At 43.5% G+C, this 9,476-nt stretch overlaps 1 pseudogene; it reads left to right on the plus strand.

Annotated features, from left to right (window-relative positions):
- The first annotated feature begins 1,007 nt into the window (after nucleotides 1-1,007).
- Nucleotides 1,008-6,267, plus strand: LOC137840460 (general transcription factor II-I repeat domain-containing protein 2-like; annotated as a pseudogene).
- Nucleotides 6,268-9,476: the final 3,209 nt, after the last annotated feature.

Here is a 9,476-nt window from a genome sequence, read left to right on the forward strand (position 1 = left end):
CGGCACCTAACCGTGTAACAAAAATGGTTTGGGAATGCTGCTGTAGTGTGGCTCATTCATTATTTTATTTGAACTATTTTAATCAAAATATTATATTAGCAGTCTTCACACATAAAAACACTCAATAAACCACACTGCTATGAAGTCCCGTTGTCCGAATCAAACCTTTTAACTCCGGAGTTGATCTTCCTTTACTGATGACCTACTGCTTCGACCGAAAATCCATAGTTGAAAATCGTTTGGATATGTAATCCTCCATTGTAAAACGAAATGTAAAAACTGGGGAAAAAAAACAAAAAACGAATTTTAAACGAAACAATTTGTCAGGCGCAGAGCAGGGAGAGGACTCGAATGCAGAGATTTCAATGTCCAAAAAGGCTTTTATTGTCTCCACTGATAGTCGAACAAAAAACGCCTCAATAGGAGGGAAAAAAGGGAAAACTAAGGCGCCTCGAACCGAGGGAGAAAAAGGGGAAATCAAAGCGCCTCGAACCGAGGGAAATACAAAAACAAGATAGCGATGTAACCAAGTTAACATCGGTGATCAAAGTCGCTCAAACAAGGCTTCTACGTAGAACTCGAGGGTTTCGTGATCGCTAGTGTTCTCACAAGGCAAGACGCACTGGCACTGGATACTGGGAAAGACGCGGGTTATATGGACACAGGAGGGGAACACAGGTGAAGACAGTTGGTCATTGACGCAGGTGCACACACTTGGAATCAGGGGTTCACGTGACCGGACGCACAGGGGAAGGACACACCGACTGGAACGAGAGGAAAATCACACAATAAAACAGGAAGTGATCCGGACGACACATGACAGCATGACACAATTGGACGACTGCTTCTCAGTTGTTCACTGTAAATTTGAACTGTCAATCTCTTATTCTACAGGTAGGCGCATGAAGAATCCAGGGATCACTAGCACCCCTTGCCATAAGGCTATAGAACCTTTTTTCGTAGCCTCCATAAGATCTCTTTTCAAAGCCGTTTTGTTCATCTAAAGCACATATGTCAGAGTCAAGGCCCGTGGGCCACATCCGGCCCGCGAGAAGGTTTTTTACGGCCCCTGGGATGATCTTGATTTATTATTAGAACCGGCCCGCAGACCGCAGCAAGCCGGCAGCCCGCAGATCTTTTACACGCACCAATACTACATTTCCCACAATGCAACGGTGACGCACCGAGCAGTACGCTGCTTCATTTCAGTGTTTATTATTAGCACAGCAGTCGTCAGCATAACTGTAAAATTAACTTTCAGATACCCATCAAAAATGGCAAAAAGGAAGGTGGGCACTGAGAACCGGGGGTTTCAAACAAGGTGAGAGTCGGAGTATATGTTCATGGAGGTAGCTGGAAAACCTGTGTGTCTTCTGTGTGGAGAAAGTGTGGCGGTACTAAAAGATAATCTGAGACGACATTAAGAAACGAAACACGCGGACAAAAACAAGAATATGGACATGGAAAAAAGGCTACAGAAGGCCGAGGAATTCAAACGAGGCCTCAAATCTTGACAGGCTCTGTTCAAAAAAGCTAAATCACAAGGGCAGGCTGCTGTCAAGGCCAGTTGGCAGAAGAGATCGCTAAATCAGCCCGGTCATTTACGGAGGGGGATTTCATCAAAAACTGTATGATTGAAGTTTGTGATGAAATTTGCCCAGAAAAAAGGCAACTCTTTTTAAATGTGAGTCTGAGTAGAAACACCATTGCCGAGCAAGTAGACCAGTTGTCCACCAATCTAAAAGAGCAGCTTGTGAAAAAGGGAAAAGGTTTCATCGCATATTCCTTGGCTGTGGATGAGAGCACCGACATTTCTGACATTGCCCAGTTGTCAATTTTCATCTGCGGAGTGGACTCCAGCCTAAGCGTGAAAGAGGAGTTTTGGGCTTTACGTCCGATGCATGGCACAACTACGGGTATGATTTGTATAAAGAGGTGTCAAGATGTGTAAATAAGATGGAGCTGCCTTGGGAAAAACTCGTGGGTTTGACAACCGACGGAGCACCTGCGATGTGTGGACACAGGAGCGAACTGGTGGCGAAGATACGGGAAAAGATGCAAGAGGAAAACGCGACAGGTGAGCTGGCAGCTTATGATTGTATCATACACCAGAAGCGTTGTGGGGTAAAGCCTTGAAAATGGAACATGTGATGAGCATCATCACACGCGCAGTTAACTTTATCAGAGCCAAAGGTTTAAATCACCGCCAATTCAAGGAATTTCTGATGGAGTTAGAAACGGAGCATGGTGATTTGCCTTATCACACAGAGGTGCGATGGCTAAGCCAGGGAAAGGTGCTCCAAAGATGTTTCAAGCTTCGTGAGGAGATTTGTCTGTTCTTGGACAGCAAAGGGAAAGACACAACACAACTCAGAGACGAGATGTTTCTGTGTGAAATGGCTTTTCTTTGTGACATTACGAGTCATCTGAATGCAATGAACTTGCAGCTGCAGGGTCGGGATCGTGTCATCTCTGATATGTACAGTACAGTGAAGGCATTTAAAACCAAACTGACTCTGTGGGAGACGCAGATGTGGAAAGAAAATTTGAGCCACTTTCCCAGCTGCCAGACTATGAAAGAGAAGCTCTCTACCAGTGCGTTCCCGAGCGCACAGTTTGCTGATAAAATAGGTATGCTTGTCGCTGACTTTCGACGCCGATTTGCTGACTTTGAAGCACAAAAAAGCAGGTTTGAACTGCTCGGTAACCCATTTGCTGCTGACGTGGAAAGCTCACCACCAAACCTCCAAATGGAGTTGATTGACCTCCAATGCAATGATGCTCTGAGGGCAAAATATGCGGCAGTGGGTGCTGCGGAGTTTGCCCGTTTCCTCCCCGACACAATGCCCCAGCTGCGCATCCAGGCTGCTCAAACGTTGTCTATGTTTGGCAGCACATACCTGTGTGAACAACTGTTTTCTTTGATGAACCTGAACAAAACATCACACGGAAGTCGACTTCCCGCTGAACACCTTCACTCAATTCTGAGGATTTCCTCAGCTCAGAGCCTTACCCTGAACATTGATGAACTGGTGGAAAAGATGGGACACCACCAAGTATCACCCTCAACCTCAAACAAGTGAACATTTCTGTGCAATCACATATTTAGAGTTTTTACTCAGTTCAAGTTTAAAAGTTAAAGTTTAATATTGGTTTTCACTGCATGTTACTTCTCCTTGAGGAAAGTGTTTTTGATTAATAGATATTTGCACTTTATTTTATTGTATTTCAATTCAATTATATTTTAAAAATATTTCAGTTGAGTGGATGATAGAAAATTGCTATTATTTTTTTCTTTGAAGTAAATTTAGCCCACTTTTGCTAAAATAGAAAGTTTAAAAGTTAAAGTTTAATATTTGTTTTCACTGCATGTTACTTCTCCTTGAGGAAAGTGTTGTTTTTGATTAGTAGATTTTTGCACTTTATTTTATTGTATTTCAATCCAATTATATTTTTAAAATATTTCAGTTGAGTGGATGATAGAAAATTTCAATTTTTTTCTTTGAAGTAAATTTAGACCACTTTTGCTAAAATAGAAAATATAGGTTACTGATGGTGCCTTAAACAATACAGGTTTCTTTCAATTAATGTTCATGTTATGGGGATTTTTATATAAAGGAAATTTGTCTTTTGTGTCTGTTGAAAATTAAAGATTACTGACAGAGCCATAAGAAAATATTGCTTTATTTATCTGATCATATTGGAATATATTTGTTAGGTTTTCAGTAGGTTCAATTAGGTTCACTAGACTATATGCGTCATTTAAAAAAAATTCAATGAACATTCGATCAGTCCGGCTCTCGGCTTGTAGCTAAATTTTTTATTTGGCCCTCCGTCCATTTGACTTTGACACCCCTGATCTAAAGAAACACGACGTTACAGAGAGATGACAAAAAACACAAGATATTAGCCTAACTATGGAAATTAATTAATATAGCCACAGTGTTTGAACACTTAAACAGCGACATAAAGAAAGAGAGCAGTTCAGTCTAACTGCATAGCCTGTCAACATAGGCAGCTGTGTGATTACGCAATCCTCAGAGGAGGCTAGACAGGACGTTGGCTCCTCCGAGCGAATCGTCTTCGGTTTTAAAATAACTATAAAAATTCTGCGATTTTGGTTCAAAATGATACAAAATTATTGAAATTAAAAGGAAAATGACTTTATAATAAAAACAATTGAATTTGTTTTTCCCCTTTTCATGATGGCAGGGGAGGCTACCTTGCCTCCTCTGACCGCACGTCCCTGTTGTTGACCAACCAGCCGATCAACTGACCGGCTGATGTCAGCTGTAATTAAAGGTCAGCTTTTTCTGGACGCACACGTGCAGCAACACTGCATCTGAATTTTTACTGAGAATTGGATGAAGAATGCTTGAAACCAACAGAAGCAGGTGCACAGATTCATGCAAATGTGAGCTTTACATTGAAGCGCGAGTGTAAGAGACGCTCAGCATAAATGAGTGTGAGTTTGCAAGCATTCCATGTCCGTGGCTCACACTAGCCAAACAGCCATCGTACAAACGCTAAAGCACTGCCTGTGTCTGACGTCGTCAAAGTGTGTCAGAGAGAAAAACACAGGCCAAAGCGGATGAGGTTGGCAACCGGTTCTTCCCAAAGTCAGCTGGGATAGGCTCTAGCACGCTTGTGACCCTCGTGGGGGAAACAGGCTCAGATAATAATTCCTCCACCGATGACACACACGCGCGCATGCACGCACGCACGCACGCACGCACGCACACACACACACACACACACACACACACACTCACACACACACACACACACACACGCACGCACGCACACACACGCACGCACGCACGCACGCACACGCACACACACACACACACACACACACACACACACACACACACACACACACACACACACATACAATAACTTTTGTCACACTTCCATCAAGACCTTCAAGCAGTGTTGGGAAAGTTAATTTTCTACATGAACTACTAGTTAAAAGTTCAGCTTTATAGTTCATAATTATTTTAACTAAGCTCATCATTTCATCAGTTCATAGTCCCCCCCTCAATAAAAAAAAATAAAAATAAATGTTGCCACGAGCTGTTACTGTAATTCGGAGTTTGATGCCATTGAGAAAATTTAAAACAAGCAAAATTCTTGATTGCTATCATTGGCTGGTACCTTATCGTTACGGTTTAACGAGGCTGCTCATCGCACTGATGAGTTACATCGACTGTTACCTCATCGCGCTATATCCCCTTCTCCAAACACACGTCACATTTTGATCGCGCGCGCCCGTGTGTGTGTTTGTGGCCTGGGTTGCCAGGTATGTTTTTCCCAGCCTAATTAAGCCTTTTTTTAAATTATTGCCTGTTTGCCAATTTTCGTGATATCAAATCTAATGAGACAGTTCACACAACTCTTTAACATAATTGCAGGATCATAAACCTGGATTAACAATGAAAGAGGCATGGACTTTGAAACAGACGGATATGACATTGTTTGTAAGAATAGAGAAAATACAACTGGAGGTGGGGTGGCTTCATATACTTTATAGACAAGAATGTTTCGTTTTCAGGTATTAAAAGAATGTCACAGGTGGTGGAAAATGTAGTTGAATGTGTTACAGTAGAAGTATCCATGAAAAAAAGAGAACTGTTTATGTAATTTGCATACATAGAACACCAGGTTCGAATATTGATGCATTTAAAAGCTGAATGGAGGAAATCTACACAAAAACCAACCAAAAAACAGTTGAGCTTCAAAATCCGATCAAACACAAAGTAACAGAAGATCCATACAGACAGTATAGTATAGCCTCAATTTCTATCCTAGTATTACCAGAAACAACAGAATCATTACACATTAAATCAGTGTTTCCCAACCTTTTTTCATCCATGGCACACCTTTTCATTGGAAAAAAATCTCGAGGCACACCACCAACTAAAATCTGTTAGGCATTACACCAGCTTCTATAATAAAATTTGTTATATTACGAAAGACGTGTTATATAAATAAAGTCCTATTCCTATGTTTGTATATGTATATATAGAGAAAGTGGAATAATGTAATACAAATAAATAAATACACAAGATTTTTTAAATTGTATTTTTTTTAATAAAAGTGAATTTTTTAAAAAGGTTTTAGACAGTGTAAGGAATACACTATTGAAAGTGATTGTGATTAAAATCCAAAATAATCAACTTGACTTTGTTTTAGACTAGCTGTCATTGTCTTAGCGATTGTTTTGACCCACATGCAGAAACCAACTCGGAAGTCCAGAAGAAGTAAGGAGTCTTTATTGGAGGTGATACGGTGGAGGGTGAGCGGGAGGAGCTGAGCCAGGAGCACGGAGCGGGAGCAGCGATGACGGAGTGTGAGTTCGGCCAGAGCGGGGTGGATCTTGGCGGTGGTCTGTGAAGGTAATCTAAGTGCATGGAACAAACAATACTTGAGAATACAATGGCGAGAACTAGGAGCGAGCTCTAGGAGCTAGAGGCACAACCGTGGAGGAGATCACATAGGCAGGACACTCGGGCGATGAGCCGATGGCAGTACGCTCCTTAAAAGCCTTCCCCTGACGAGCCTGATCAGCCTGAACACCTGTGGGGATCAGCCACACTTGAGGTCCTCCACCACTGCTCACGGCTGCCCCCTGTGGATAAAAGAAACCCTCCCGAACCCTGACACTAGCCCTATAAATATTGCGACGATAAGAACAAAGTCACGTTTAAAGACACTGCTGTTCTGGCATGGCAGCTGAGTGGTGATCACAGTCAAGGTGTCACGACTTGACTGAGTATTTTAAGTTGGTGAAAATGAACAATCCAGGTTCTCCGGTTGAACTACATGCTGGGATATCCATCAGTACGCAAACGCACCACGGTCATCAGAGCATCACTGTTATCAAATGTACACAGGAGCAAAGTAAATATGTGCCGATGCAGAACACTCAGACCGACACAACATGAAATCTCAAGATTCTCCGATTAGCCATGCATGCGCGATTATTAAGTGGATGACCAGGCCTTGTGCTAATTGACCAGTGATTTGGCAATCCTTTTTACAATGTGCTCTGTTAGGGTTGATAGATTAGTTTGATCCTATTATTATGTTGTAATGTAACCTGTAATAATTAACCAAACCTGTCCTGTCTTAACAAAGTAGGAGAACAAAGTGCTAAGATCCTTTGAACTGATTGACCAGCTACAGAGGAAAATGTGCTCTGTAACTATCATTAGACAATTTCCCACGGCACAGCCGAATATCTCTCACGGCACACCAGTGTGCCGCGGCACGGTGGTTGGGAAACACTGCATTACATAACATAAATATTGAATTTTTGCCTAGTCCTGATACTGTAATAACAGCACAAGTTGCATTTCTGACAACTGTTGGCTGTTTGTTGGTCATTTTTTACATTGATGATGTTTCAGATCAAAAGATGAGAAAATTCTGACACACAGAGTGTATTATTTTATAATTTAAGATGCATGTACCAACAAATTCCAGTACTCGACGAAGGCCAAGCCCACCTGTGTATCAAAAACTTCAAGTTAGCATGTCTCTTATTATTATTATTAGGCAGAAATCCATATCAGAATGTTATATAAGCCTTACTTCGTCAAGCACCTCTATCCCCAGGAGACTTTCTCAGGGCAACAATCAAAGTTAAGGGTAGGTTTGGTTAGGTTATTTTGGGATAGGTAGTTATTGAAGATGAAGGAATTTGTAGGAAATTATGGCTTCCTGGTACAATCATTAAATTATTTTACTGAGTGAGAAAGAAGATCGGGCATATTTCATGAAATTTTTCTTTAATTGTATCCACTGATAAAGAGTGATTGAAGTCACCACCAATTAACATTACCCTGTTTGCCGCACCCCCAACCTCACTCAAACTGCTCACATGTAATCCAATAGTTAAATGTCAGTGCGTAAGACGTGGCAATTTCATTCACAAAAGTTAAATATTATAGAGAAGAAAGTACAGATTGACTTTGGCATGTGGATTATGCCCTGTGAAAAAATCCTAATGCAGCATAATTTACCAATTTGCTGTATGTGCACTCCCACTCTCTGCCCCCACTTTAAAACTACTTAAACCCACCCCAAACAAATCGCTCAAGATGGCGGCGCGCACGGACGCAGCGGCTTACGGCTCTCCACGCCAGTGCTCTTTTTTCCTTGCCTATATTTTTTTATTTTCACTCTTTGGCACACTCTGTACTGGGAATCCCAAGTACACTTTCCACTCGCTCACGGACATTGGATACCAAGCACGGATACCTATTTCAAGTGACTTTCACCGCAAGCACAACATCCCAGACGAGATTGCGAGACCGCCGGGGTCTCCGTGGATTGTTGTCGGGTCTGGGAGGCGACGCAGGCGAAGAAGAGAGAGGAAGCAAAAGCGAGGCCGTCGGTCTGGCCTAATGCTAAGGCTACGTAAACAACCGCACAAGCCGCCTCTCCCGAGCCTGTTTCTCTCCAACGCCAGATCCCTGCTGCATAAAATGGATGACCTGGATCTACAGCTCACGGGAAACCACTACGTCCGGGACTGTTGTGTGATTACTATAACCGAAACCTGGCTGCGCCCGGATATCCCCGATGCTAGCATGCAGCTAGCAAGCCGCTCCCTGCTACGCGCGGACAGAACATTGGACTCCGGTAAACGCAGAGGTGGGGGGCTTTGTATGTATGTGCACGAAAACTGGTGCAACAATGCGACCATCGTAGGCAGCCACTGCTGTCCGGACCTCGAGTACATGGCAGTCAGGTGCCGGCCTTTTTTCCTCCTGAGGGAGCTAGCTGTTGTTATCGTCATTGCTGTTTACATTCCACCAGACGCTGACGTAAGCACGGCACTCTCTCTCCTGCTGAGAGCTGTGAGTGAACAACAACGGGCTCACCCTGATGGCTTCCACATTGTAGCGGGGGATTTTAACAAGGCCAACTTAAAGACTGTACTGCCGAATTTCCACCAGCACGTAAAGTGTGCTTCACGGGGTGAGAACACCCTGGACCATGTCTACACCAACATCAAACATGCATACAGAGCTATCCCCCTCCCCCACCTCGGGCAATCAGACCATCTGTCCCTCCTGCTCTTCCCTGCCTACACCCCCCTCAGACGCAAACTCAGACCCACCTTAAGGACCATCACCTCCTTGCCTGAGGATGCACTCCACAAACTCAAAGACTGTTTTCAACGGACAGACTGGGACCTGTTCGACCACCAGGAGCTGGGGACACACACAGACACAGTTCTGGGCTACATCCAGTTCTGCGCCAGCAATGTGACTGTGACCAAAACCATCCGTGTCTTCCCTAACCAGAAACCCTGGATGTGCAGCCAGGTCCGCTCTCTCCTCAGAGCCCGCGACACCGCCTTCAGGTCAGGAGACAGAGCTCTGTACAGCGCTGCCAGAGCTGAGCTGAGGAGAGGAGTCAAACGGGCGAAAGCGGACCACAGACAACGCATCGAGTCCCACCTG

The sequence above is a fragment of the Syngnathus scovelli genome, chromosome 7 (assembly GCF_024217435.2).
Source record: "Syngnathus scovelli strain Florida chromosome 7, RoL_Ssco_1.2, whole genome shotgun sequence".
In the NCBI taxonomy this organism is placed as follows: domain Eukaryota; kingdom Metazoa; phylum Chordata; class Actinopteri; order Syngnathiformes; family Syngnathidae; genus Syngnathus; species Syngnathus scovelli.